Source organism: Myotis yumanensis, unplaced genomic scaffold (assembly GCF_028538775.1).
Source record: "Myotis yumanensis isolate MYYU_CA2020_CCGP unplaced genomic scaffold, mMyoYum1.0.hap1 SCAF_2, whole genome shotgun sequence".
Taxonomy (NCBI): Eukaryota; Metazoa; Chordata; class Mammalia; order Chiroptera; family Vespertilionidae; genus Myotis; species Myotis yumanensis.
Genome location: NW_027223753.1, coordinates 145,705,863 through 145,719,999, shown reverse-complemented (window position 1 = coordinate 145,719,999; position 14,137 = coordinate 145,705,863). Strand labels below are relative to the sequence as shown.

Here is a 14,137-nt window from a genome sequence, read left to right as displayed (position 1 = left end):
ATGTGTGCCCTTTCTGAGATTAAGAAGGCCAAAATTCTCAAAACATGTATTGATAAATTCTGAGATATCTCTGTACTTGAACAATAGTCAGTCAGGTTCAACTGCCCTCTCTTGATATCTTCCCAGAGAAAATGAAGAGCATAATTCCACTTCTGAAACTTTGAAATAGTACTGCTATGTAGCACTGCTCAAAACCAAGTCAACAGTTAGGTTTCCCTTCTTCCTCTGGTGGGATTTCTTGAAGCTGTGCCAAGAATCATTTGATCACTTAAACCAGTGCTGATGAGTTGGAAGCAGGGGGAGTATATGAATCAGTGGTCATTTCTCGGTTATATTTTAGTTTTTAAATAATTATCAGGAGGACCAAGTAACTTGATCAAGAAGGCACTCTGGAAGCACTGGATCAGGAGGTAGGAAAACTGGAGAACAGCTATGAATTAGGATTACACTGTTTTGACTTCAACCGTTCTCTAATTATTCTCTTCTATCTAATAGCTTTGTTTTCTTGGAACTTTTCTAACTTTTTGGAGAGCAAGGCACCAAGTACACTTCTTTATCTATGTACATAAGAACACAATGAAATGGTCAAATAGCAGATGTTCAAAGCTAATAACTCACTGAGTATAATTAATGAGCTCAAATAATAAAATAAAATGGTTCTTCATTTTTCCCCACTAAAATCAAGTTTGGATTAAAAATAGGTGAAATAGCATAAAATGATGTCTAATGGTTCTAATGAGATACATCAAAAGGCTAAATGGAGGTAAATGGCAGAAATGAAAATAAGTATGTAACACACATCATCTCCAACTCTGAAAATACAGATGTTCTTTGTAAATATCACTTATGTTATTTCTTAATTAATTTGGGAGATTTAATTCCTCACCTTCATGAATGCTAATAAGTACATAATACATGTGATTTTTAAATTAAAAGAAATAAATATCACCTATAATCACACCACTATTGACATTTTTGACTCCGTCTTTTTTCCTTTGTGACCCCAAAGCCTGGCACATCAATAGGTGCTCTGTGCCATATTCAATTTTTACCCCATTCTTTCTTGCTCATATATGTTAGTTTTAGAAAAAATAGCACAAGCATTTCTTTCTATTATTAAAAATATTAATAAACATAATCTTAACGGCCAAATTAAATATTTTTTACAGGAATTGGGAAATTCAGGTACAGAGAAGCTAAGCATCTTGAACACGGTTACCCAGTTTACTTGTAGCAAACTCAGATTTGAACCTAAAATGTGTGATTTCATGCTAATAACCAAATTGCTTCTCTGAATGCAGTGTTATGCTATATCCCTCTGCTCCTTTGCATCTATATGTCATTCAACCCCTTTTTGTGCCTGGCTTCTTTCCATACAAAATGGCTACTCAATCCAGGCTGGCTTCCTTACTGATCATCCTCCTCTCTACCCTTCCATCCTGCACCCCATCTGCCAGGCCCCTTGTCTTACTTTGTGAACATGTTTTTCATACAGCTCCCTCTGTCAATCACTTCCTCCTTTTTCTACCTCCTCAAAGCCTGACCATCTTTTAATATCTGGGTCATGTCCCCTCCCTTCCATAAAGTCTTACTGAACTATCAGAACTTTCATTCATCCATTCAAAAATTACTTACTTAACACCTACTATGTACGAGACACTGCTGTTAGCATTGGGATAGAAAGGGGGACAAAACAGACAAGACTCTACTGTCATAAGAAGATAAACAAGTTTTAAAAAGAGCAAAAATAATTTTTCAGTAATATGTATTATGAAAACAAGGTGATTTCTGTACTATTTTGGTTGGCTTTCTGACAATTTGCTGTAAAACCGAACTACTAAAGGCAAGGATACCATGTATGCCTAAAGCCTGGCACATCATAGGAACCTCAGTGATCAGTAAATTAATATACATATAAATGAAGATGGATGAATGGATGGGAGGATAGATGGATGGATGCAAGAATGAATAACTGAACAAACAACTGCCTCAAACTATGACTAAACCATTTCGTCTCTACATTTTGCTTCTCCCAACTAGGTTGTTCCCCCAACTAAGTTGAGGCTCAAGAGCTTAGAGTTTACAAATCTATGTTGGTCTGGCCTGCCCAGCAAAGGTGAAAAATGAATCTCAGTGATTTCAGGTACAGCAGACACCTCCAGTTAAGGCATGACCACCATTATTTCCTATCTTCTTGCCCAATGCTCAGTTCCCATACTCATGTTCCCTGTCTGGCTCCTGCAAGCATCTGCCCCTAGATAGGTTCTCCTTTAGTACAGAGTCCCAAAATTTAATAACTAACAGTAGAAAGAAAATAGAAAAACTTCATATTCTTAGCTACTTATTTAAGAATTGGGAGAATAGCAATTTCTAGCTCGTGTTCTTTATAATTACAAGATTCAAATCATTACAATATTTGACTAAATTCTCTAAATCTTACCAAAACTAATTTCATTTTTTAAATGTTCAAAAGTTTTCAAAATATTCAGAAGTAATGATGAAATATATTTTTTCATCATTGTCACTTGTCCTTTAATTAATCTTCAGTTAGATTAAACAGATAATATTTCCTTAAACAATTAACCCATTTAACTATCATGTTTAATTAAATCCCCTTAAGTGTTTTTTTTAAATTTATCTTTATATATTGCTGAAAGTATTACAGATGTCCCCTTTTGTTCCCCCACTAACTTCCTCCATCCCTCTATCACCCCACCCCCATGCCTTCACTGCACTATTGTCTGTTTCTATTATGCATACATGCATATAAATTCTTTGGTTAATCTCTTCCTGGCCCCCCACCACCGAGTCCCCTTCCCTCTGAGATTCCTCAGTCTATTCCCTGCTGGGATATATTTTTAAATAAAGCAAGATAAAGTGTTAAAGCCCTGAACAATGTGAATCATTTACTTATATCATTGGACACAATAATCAAAGATCATAATCAAGGACACTATTTCTCAAACTTACTTAGCCTTGACAACAAAAATAAATCCACAAACAACTCTGTGGACCCGAGTCTAAGGAACATGATCTTTATAGTTAAATATTTGGTTTAGGTAGACATTTAATTGTCAACAATATCATAAACACAAATGCAAAGTTTGAGACAAAAATAAATAGTAATGTTCAGTCATAAGTTAACTAATCAGGCCACCCAGAAAATACATTTTTCTTTTTTTACCAGTAAAAAAAATTTTAAAAAATCATTTAAAGTTCTTATTAAGAACTACCTAAACTCTGAGGATATGTCATTACTTGACTTAAGTTGAAGAAATTCAGATCTTAAAAGCCAAAATAAAGGTATCTCTCAAGAAATGAATTCATATATTTTTATAGTATGAGCATGCTATATAATAAAAGCCTAATATGTTATGTGTATGGTCGTCCGTTCAACCAATCAAAGAGTAATATGCTAATGATATGCTAAGGATGCTCAACCGCTTGCTATGACGTGCACTGACCACCAGGGGGGCAGATGCCTCCGACCAGGTTAGCTTGCTGCTGGGGTGCAGCTGATCAGGACTGAGCGAGAGGGCCGGACATGCCCTGGAGCCCTCCCATAGTCCCTCCCTGGCTGGGCAACCTTCTGCATCCCTCCCTGGCCCCAATCGTGCACTGGTGGGGTCCCTCAGCCTGGCCTGAGCCCTCTAGCAATCCGGAACCACTCAGGGGATGTCGGAGAGCAGGTTTCGGCCCGATCCCACAGGCCAGGTGAGGGACCCCATTGGTGCATGAATTCATGCACTGGGCCTCTATCTACACTAATAAAAGAGAAACGTGCAAATTGGTATCACTCCGCTATGCCCACCAGCCAATCAGAGCGACTATGCAAATTAACCCAACAAAGATGGCAGTTAATTTGCATACGCAGGTGTGGAGCGAAGCCCCAGTCGGAGTGAAGACTGAAGACTGAAGACTGAAGACTGAAGAGGCTTGGCTTCTCCGCTGCAGCTGCAGCGGAGAAGCCAAGCCTCGCTGCGGCAGGACCAAAGGCCTGGGTCCTGGGTGCTGGAGGAAAACTGGTGCCAGCAGCCAGGGGAAGGAAGGCCTATTGTGTGAATCTTCATGCAACGGGCTTCTAGTATGTGTGTGTGTGTGTGTGTGTGTGTGTATATATATATATAAAACAAACTGAATTCATTAATCAATATTCATCCCTGATTAATATTTAAGTGCTAGTGATTCTTAAATTTTTTTTTATCTTAAATATCTCTGCCTATAACCCACAGTTCTCTCATGAACAAATAGTTAATAATATATAAATAAACTCTTAGCAGATTACTCAAATTTAAAAGGACCATGTGGATGAATTATCTTGGTCAAATAATTATCCTCTATTTGTTATTAACTTCTGATTTTGCATTGGGTTTTCTTTTTTTTTTTTTTTTTTAATATATTTTTATTGATTTTTTACAGAGAGGAAGGGAGAGAAATAGAGAGTCAGAAACATCGATGAGAGAGAAACATCGATCAGCTGCCTCCTGCACATCCCCCACTGGGGATGTGCCCACAACCCAAGTACATGCCCTTGACCGGGATCGAACCCGGGACCCTTCAGTCCGCAGGCCGACGCTCTATCCACTGAGCCAAACCGGTTTTGGCGGGTTTTCTTAAAATGAGAACATTTGTTTAACATTAAAGTTATATTAAAGAACACAAGAAAACATATCTGAAACTTGATCTTTTTTTTTTGTTCATCTACAAAAATGTCCGAAAATTATGAAGTGTGACCCTAACCAATAAGTGTAACTGCAGATTAAAAGATGATTCTGGAACCTCTCAGTTTAGGGATTCCTGACCTTCTTTATGAAGTAAATATAATATAACCTAATATCTTGTTTTTCTGCACCCAACTACTGTGTTTTAATAACTTAATTAAAATAAGTTTACTTTTTAGTTACCCAGAGAATCATATACATACAAAATAGGTTTCTTGTTCTGGAAATATTTATTATTATTTCAAGTGGCTCATGCCAATTTAGCCTCACTAAAAATTATATATTTTGGTAAAACATTTTCCAAAGAAAATAAAGAACCATAAAAAAAGAAATACGGTTGTATTTTGCTGTACTGAGTTAGCTAAAAAGCTTCATAATTGGAAAAGAAAGGCTCCCTTAAACATCCATAATTATAAAAAATGTAATAATTTAAAGACTTTTTATTTTTATATATGTAAGTTCTGATCTTTTGAGAAATTAAGCTATTCTTCTCCCCTTGGACATAAAAATATGTCCCATTTATCTCAGCATAAATCAGCTCCCAATTCCATCTCCAGGAACTATCCTCTCTCCCCCCTTTCCAAATAAAACTATTTAAAACATTTATAAACAACTACTATCACCTTCTTCTCCCTTCTTACTTGCTACTCACACCACTATTCTGTAGGCTCTCACCCTCTCCGTTTCTCAAAACCAATAGCCTAAACACTGCTAAATGCAGTAGTGGGTTTACAACCTCACCTTACTGTTTCCTCCATTTGAGTTACTGACTTGATATTCTCTTGATTATACTCCTGCCTCCCTGGCCAGAATCCAGGCCCTGTATGACTGATTCCACTCCACTTGCCCTCCTCCAGGCCTTCATCCTATACTTGGGAAGGGAAGGGAAGGGAAGGGAAGGGAAGGGAAGGGAAGGAAAGGGAAGGGAAGGGAAGGATGAGTCTCACAAACTAAATGGATAACTATTAACTTTGATTCTTAAAGTGTAAAACTAAAGAAAAAATAGTATCATATGAATAATTTGATTCAGATGTTAAAAAACAAACCAACTATGAAATTAGTTGAAGTTTAGAAGAAATAATTTTAGAGATACTATGTAAAATTTAAAGTACAATTATCCTGAAGAGTGAAATGACTGGCACTTTAAAAAACAGCAACAACAAAACAGACCTATTAAAAAAATAGTTTCAGAAATCAAAACTGAAGACTGGTTTTGCAGAAGCATTAATCTATTCAGGTTCAGCAGAAATCACCCTATGATGAAGAAAACCATAAATGTATTAGTATATTTTATTGATTTTTTACAGAGAGGAAGGGAGAGGGATAGAGAGTTAGAAACATCGATGAGAGAGAAACATCGATCAGCCAGCCCCTGCACACCCCCTACTGGGGATGTGCCCGAAAACCAAGGTACATGCCCTTGACCGGAATCGAACCTGGGACCCTTCAGTCCACAGGCTGACGCTCTATCCACTGAGCCAAACTGGTTAGGGCCCATAAATGTATTAGAATAAATATCTCTTAAACCTGAATTAATATTTTAAAACTATCTTAGTGACTTTTAATCTGAAAATAATAAATTAAGCATTAATTACTCCAAAAATTTAGTATCCTGTGCAGTTGGTAACAAGGTATAAATCTTTCATACTTTGATTCCTAATTTATAAAACAAGCAGTTGTGTAACTGACCTTTGAGCCCCTTCCCAATACTTTGAAAAATTTAAGAGTTATACTAAGGAACCTAACACAGTATCATCTCAGTTAACCAAAAAAGTCCACTTCTGAGACTTTTAACTACTCAAAATACAAAAAATGCATAAGCCTAAAAAAAACTTTAAAAGTCTTCCGAATAGCCAAGATTTGTTTTTATTAACACTTAACAAGTCCCATATACTAGTATTTAAGGCAAATCTTAAGCTTCACAACATGTTGATCATGCTTTGATTTTGATCGCTGTTGCAGTTGCTTCATTATGTCGTAGCAAATCATATAACTAGGCAGCTAGCAGCCTTGAGGAGAGTCAAAGGGGAGAAGGATAAGAAAAGGGAAAAGAAAAAAGATTAGAGCACAAGTCATTCTCTAACAGAGAGCATTTATAGTGAAGCTAAGAGCATAACATACCTCTATATCCTATATCAGTGATGGCGAACCTTTTGAGCTCGGCGTGTCAGCATTTTGAAAAACCCTAACTTTACTCTGGTGCTGTGTCACATATAGAAATTTTTTGATATTTGCAACCATAGTAAAACAAAGACTTATATTGCTGAGATTTATTTTTTATATTTAAATGTCATTTAACTAGAAAAATCAACCAAAAAAATGAGTTCGCGTGTCACCTCTGACACACGTGTCATAGGTTCGCCATCACTGTCCTATACTTTTATCATTCTATTAATTCTAACCGAAGTAATGATTTTGAATTACAAAAATAAGTAAAATTATGTTTGTTAAATTCTATTTAGCAAGTCAGAAAAATATATTATCATTAAAAAATTTAAACTTAAATTTTTCAGAAGTTAAAAATGGTTAAGGTTCTAGAACTTAAATTCATAAGCATTATACTTTAACTGGTACATTATAGTCTCAGAGATATAACATTCACAGAGGAAGTATTACCTTAGTTATGTGCCAATAGCTTTAAGGAAGAAAAATACTGATAGCACTTATACTAATAATAATAGTAAGACACTAGTAAGCAAAGAACTGTTCTCCAATTATAATTAAAAACAAACAAGAAAACAATAAAAAAAACTGGGAGAATAAACTTTTATTGAAATTTACATCTGAAAGCTGTCCTAAAATTAGTATTAATTGTTTGGCATTTGGGTGGCTCTGGGTTTTCAAAGATGGCTACTTACCTGGCAGACTAAGGCACTTTCAACCACAAAGACAATTTCAATACTAAAAAAAAATCTTAGTTTTATAAACATTATCTAGATACTGGGATACAAAACAGATGGGAGAAAGTGGTCAAAAGGTACAAACTTGGTGGGCGGGGGGGCGGTGAAGGGACAGAGGAGGATGTACAAAAAAGTTTCTAAATATGCTATATGTGTGCTAAAAATTCTTAAAGTAAAAACTACACAAACTTTTGCCAAATGTTTCCAAAAGCACAAAACAATTCTACAAAATATTTTCTACCTATAAAATCTACTAAAAAATATTTCTACTAGGTTAGTGTATTTTATTATACAGAAAGTTTACCAAAATATCCAATGTCCAACAAGCTAAAAAATCACGCTTCTGCCTAAATATTTGCAATACAGTCTTTTAAAAGTTAGGGTTTTAAAAAAGGTTCATATATACACATATATTGTACTAAAATGAACACTATTTTTAAAAATATTTATAGATATGCCGCTATAGATGGGAGTAATACTGCCTACAAATTGATAGTCTAAATTCTACTTTAAAGTTTTTAGTAGTAGTAATAATATGATATACCATAAATCTTTTCTAAAAACTATCATACAACTACACCTTAGAGGACATAGTACATGATAGAAAATTAGATTTAATAAATTCTAAATTCTATCAATTCTGCCCTGTTGCTGATAAACTGTCTTCTCAATGTATAACTCTAAGTTTTCTTAACTTAAATTCCTAGTTGCAAAGCAAACGGTCAACTCAAGGATATTAAATACTGAGGACATAGGCAATGTATAAAAACTGAACAGCATCAGCTCAGTCCATGACAGACACCAATTAGCAAAACACTAATTAGGCATATAATTCCATCTTCCAAGCTACTTTTTACAAATCCAGGCTTAATTCCACAAGTATTATCTGTCTAGTTGGGCAAAGCACTGGAAGGCCCTGCATGCTAGAAGAGTGGAGAAAATATGATCCCGTTCACTTCTAACTTGGTAAGAGCAAGGCACAAATAAGGGATCACAGAAATGGAATTCCTGAGTTTGGAAATCCTGAAAGAGATTGGCCTGTATCTCCAAAAATAATTTCAAGAGAAATGGGGAAAAGACTATTCCTTTCCTAGCATGTAGGGGAAAGGTCTTACATTTCTTTTATCCAGCCCACACTTTAGACTTAAGTATGATTACTCTATAAAAGCTCAATAAGTGAAAGTACGATTAAAGATATCTTTAAGGCAAACCTACCAGCTTCTATAAAAAATTAGAAGCTCGATTTAAATTTGTCCCTACTTAAATATAGTTTGTTCGTTAAGCAAAACTCATTCAGAACTCACTCGTGGATAACAAAAATGATTTTTTTTTCCTGATAGCATACCTATATATCAGTCACATTTTTGGTAAATACCTATTAAGAATGCAACTAAAGTTTAATGGGACTGACATCAAAAGACAATGTTCCTTTACTAATTCAATCGCACATGGATATCTTACTTTTCAATCTTCAGTAAAATAAAACAAATTGTTAATATACATTATCACATGAACATGCTGGTAGAAGTAACAATATTGAACATTCAAAGAAATAGCAAGGATGATAATGTTGAAAAATAGTAATGAGAATAATAAAGAAAAAATGAACAACGAAAAACTTTTGGATTTCAAATTTATCCTCTATCCAAAATGCTAGCAAAACAGAAGCAATGTCTTTAAAAATAAGATAAACAGACAATATAAATTACCGGTAAACTAAACTCTTTATTTTTTCATTTAAAGAAGGCATGATACATGTGTAGAATCTATTTTTATTACATTAATCTTTCAGAATTTCCTATATCTAAAATTAAACTCTATAACTGATATCAAGTGGTTAAAATGAACTAGACAGAATTAAATGTCTATCTAAATGCCACAAGTAATACAAATTTTACATAAAAGATTATTGGCTTTTAAAAATCTGTTGTACTGATTTAAATGAGCTTCTCAAGTACAATCCAAAGTTACATGAGGGAGACAAATCCACTGCCATTAATATATAGTTATATAATTAACAAAAATAGCCCAAAACTTGCCAACTCATGTTCTCAAAACTAGATTTAAAAATTAATTATATAGCCCTGGCCGGTTTGGCACAGTGGATAGAGCGTCGGCCTGCGGACTCAAGGGTCCTGGGTTCAATTCCGGTCAAGGGCATGTACCTTGGTTGCGGGCACATACCCAGTGGGAAGTGTGCAGGAGACAGCTGATCAATGTTTCTCTCTCATCGATGTTTCTAACTCTCTATCCCTCTCCCTTCTTCTCTGTAAAAAATCAATAAAATATATTTTAAAATTAATTATATAAAAAATGATAGCAAAATATACTCAATCCACCATATAGGTACTTACTTAATGTTCCCATAGGATACTGAGAACATAAGTACAGAAGGAAAGACAGAGATGAAGAGAGAGAGATACAGGCTGACATCTGACTAAAAGCTGGCTGCACAACCTGGGGAAGAACAAACTATATAAACCATGAGGATTAAACTCTAATTTCTTCTCTCTGGTCATAAAAGAGGCACCCTCAACATAGGTTAAGTATCTATGTAAAAAGAAGCATAAAGAAATCTGTTGAGATGGGAGGGACTGCAGAACATCCATCAACATTTGTTTGAAAAGACCTGCCAGGCTCTCGGGAGTTACATTTAAATAATGTGCCCTTTCCTGACAGGACAATAAGGAGACAGATTAGACCCTTCAAGAAGTGATTCATCCTCAGACACATGGCAAGGGGGATCCACTCTAAAGCCTGGATCTTGCCTGTTTGTGCTTACGCATCTGGGCAGTTCTTTCTGTGGCCCTGTAACTAACTAGTGGGTGTACAGCACCTACTACAGTCCTGGGACAAGTTACTAAAGAAGGCTACAGACTTAGCAATCAAAACACACAACCCTTCCAGGTCAATCCTCAAACAATAGCACCTGCCCCTCTCTTCTTGTCTGAGCAGAGGGCAAATCCCAGCGCAAGATCCATCAGAGTGCTCACTCCCCCCTTTACAAGACTTATCATCTCACTTAGATTTTGAAGGAAATTCTCACACATAAGCAGTATAATGAAACAATGAAAAGTAGATTTTAAAAGAAAAGTAGCACATCTCAACAACTCTAGAGGAAACACAATGTGAAAGTGAAAAATGAGAATCCATGCGCTCTACACAAACACCTCTTAGCATGTGTAATCCTTCTCCGGTTTCTCACCAGTCCATAAACTTGACGAGGGGATGGAGTATAAAATGAGAGGGTCCTTCAGGGTCTATAGAGTTACTGTATCAGTTACAAAATCTTGGGAATGGGGTATTTAAACAACCACCTTTCTTAGTGACTCAAAAGCCTCAAGATTAAACCCACCCCATCAGCTAACTGCCTCCTGCAAACGCCCCTTCCACTCTTCCAAATCAGCCTCCTGCAGCATTTCACAGGATGGGGAAGCTGTCACACGCAGGTTATGGCACACACTCTCCATGGCCCACAGAGCAGGAGGGCTTCTCCTTTCATCCGCTCAGGGTGAGCCTCTGGGCTGGCTCCACGGGAGAGGAAGCACCTCCCAGTGAGCCCAGTGTGCTGTGCTTCTCCCTCCTTCCTGCAGATGGAGGCAGGCGAGAAAGAGCCAGCTCTAAGGCCAAGAGCTCCTCTGTTCTCTAAGCAGACAGACAGGAAAATGAAGCCACAGGAAGCCCTGTGCTTCTGGAAAATGATAAAGGAGGCAAACGGGCAGGTGCTACTGTTTTCAAAATATTGTAAAATTCTAACCTGGCCCCTAAGACATGATTTTTTTTGTCTATGTAAAACCTGATGAGAAATGGGTTTACAATAACTTTACCCACTGACAAATGAAGTTTAAACTCCACCCTCTCTTCCAGAATCAAGTCTGCGTCCCCACAGGCTAGAAGGCAGTGTGGTAAAATGTCCTCTCCTAAATGAATTTATATTCAAGTTGCTTTCCTTCGGTAGCTCCTCGCTGTTGCCTGGAAACAGGAAACCCTTCCCACCTACAAGCTTCCTGACTACTCCCCCTGTCTCCCTCTTAGTGTGCAGTGAATGTACCTGGCCATGCTTCCAGATACTGTTATCTTAAAGAAAAGCCAATTCTTTTAAACAAAGCAATGGAAGGAATTTTACCATTCCATTGTGTAGAAAGAACATTCATTAGCCAAACAAATTCGTATTGAAACTTGAATTATTTAGGCAGAAAAACCATCCCCCCCCCAAAAAAAAACAACAAAAAACACTTTACCTAAAAGCACTTAAAATGATGAATGTTGAACTCCAATTTATTAAAACAAGTGTGTCAAATAAAAATTATCCTGAGTTATTTTACCCACTACTCTACCTCACTGGTTTTTGTTTGAAAACTCTTTCTTAGGGTAAGGGAGAACACCATCTCTTTAATAGGCAGACCCCCATACCAGAACCATTACATTAACCTTGGTGCCCCCTTAACATCAACAGCCACACCACATCAGTTGCTAAGCCCTTATGGAGACTAGTTATCTACTCTTCAGTTATTTGATCTTTCCTGTCCACTCCTTTGCTACCACTAAACTTTACACATAAATTAATTTTCATTTAAGATTATTGAAGCACCAAGAGCTACTGCTATTTTTATCAATTACTTAGAGAATACCATGAGCCAAGAAGCATAGGAGCCACTTACATATTTTATCTTATTCTTGTCAACAATCAATGAAGAGGTACTGTTATTACCCCACTTTAAAGATAAGGAAACTGAGATTGAGAATGCTTAAGTAATTTTCCCAAAGTCATACACACTTAAAGTAAGCCTCAAATTCCTCTCCTAGGAAGACAGAGGCAGAACATCTTTATCTTCCAATTCTTCCTTCTATTCCCTACTAATTTTTTTCTTTGGAAATGTTGTTTTGATAAATGTAAAACCAAAATGTGCATTCACTTCCTTGGATAGGTGAATCACAGTGTGTTTCATATTCATACCAACAGTTTCAACATACTGGTCCACATCAATCCTTTAAAGAGGAACAGGTATTGTTAGGGATCCTTTTTCTTATATTAACTAATGGGATTTATGGAAAAAATTGTATGGGCCTTTCAGAGATGTAGTAAAAAGTAAACTTGTTCTTGTGATTTGATGTTTATAAGAGCTCTGAGAGAAAAAAAGGTCATAAGAAAACTTTTTGATCAGTCCGTTTAGCCAAAGCACAAGACCTTAATCCCCTAACAAAATTCACAAGATAAAAATAACTAACCAGATAGGTAAGTCAATCCTTGGAATGTTGTTTGTACCTAAAGAATACTGAACATCAGATAGTAAATTTGTTTCACAAATTTATTCAGCTTACAATTTTTTCCTGTTAACATGAACCCCTAAACACAGTTCATGAACTATATTCATAGTTCTATAAATCACCTTACATTATGGCCTTCATATATACAAACAAGCTTAGCTATATATACCTTAGATCAAACAAAATAGACTTCTAAAGCAAAACTTAAATATTGAAACTACCCCAAAGTTTGTGAATTGGTGAGGTCAATAAATTGAAATTATAAACTGTTAACTGAAAATTTACAGCTAACATATTCTCTAATTTAAAAAAAAAAAAAGTCAGTTATCCATTCAACAAATATAGGTGGTGTTTTGATTCTTAATATGTTGAAGAAATCACCTCTCTTTGTGCCAATAAACTCATAAAACAGCCATGAAATTCTAAGCAAACACTATAGGTAGGACTGGGTTCCAGTTGTAGCATTATGATTTACCGGCCACCTCAACTTAAGCATATCCCTCATATAGCCTGAGCCTCAGTTTCCCCACATCAGCAAAGATAATAATGCAACACTAACTCTATAAATAGGTTGTTCTGAAAATCAAATGAGAATAATCTAAAGTTAGGTTTTTCTGAACTATATATTCCTTGGTTCTCATCATATTGTAAACTGTCAAATGTGAAAGATTTGAAGTCAGCACTCCTATAATTTCTGGAAAACATACTTCATGTATCTACATTTAGAGAACTTGACTTTTCTTTTTTATTAAAACTTTGTGGAGATACTATGTTACTCAAGGACTAAATATTAAGATTATTTAAATTAGACATATTTACCCAGTGGAATTAGTACAATAACTGAGTCAACAATTATTAAAGATTATGATTCTTATAAAATTTTCAGCCACTGCCTGGCTGGTGTGGCTCAATGGTTGATTGTCAACCTATTAAACAGGAGGTACAGTTGATTCCCACTCAGGGCACATGCCCAGGTTGCAGGCTCAATCCCAAGAAAGGAGTGTGCAGTAGACAGCCAATGGAGGATTCTCTCTCATAATTGATGTTTCTATCTCTCCATCCCCCTTCTCCTTTCCTCTCCCTCTAAAAATCAATGAAAACATATATTTTTTTTTAATTTTCAGCCATGGAAATTATTATTTATCTAAAGCTAAAACCAAAAAAACTAAGAGAAGTGAGTAGATGATGTGGTGTTTCAAAAAAAATTAGTATTATAACTAGCATAATCCTGTATACTACTTCTTCCAG

At 35.9% G+C, this 14,137-nt stretch overlaps 1 protein-coding gene across 5 annotated transcripts in view; it reads right to left on the bottom strand.

Moving 5' to 3' along the window:
* Window positions 1-14,137, bottom strand: part of BBX (BBX high mobility group box domain containing) — a 291,018-nt gene that overhangs the window by 220,682 nt on the left and 56,199 nt on the right. The gene's annotated exons all lie outside the window — the stretch shown is intronic.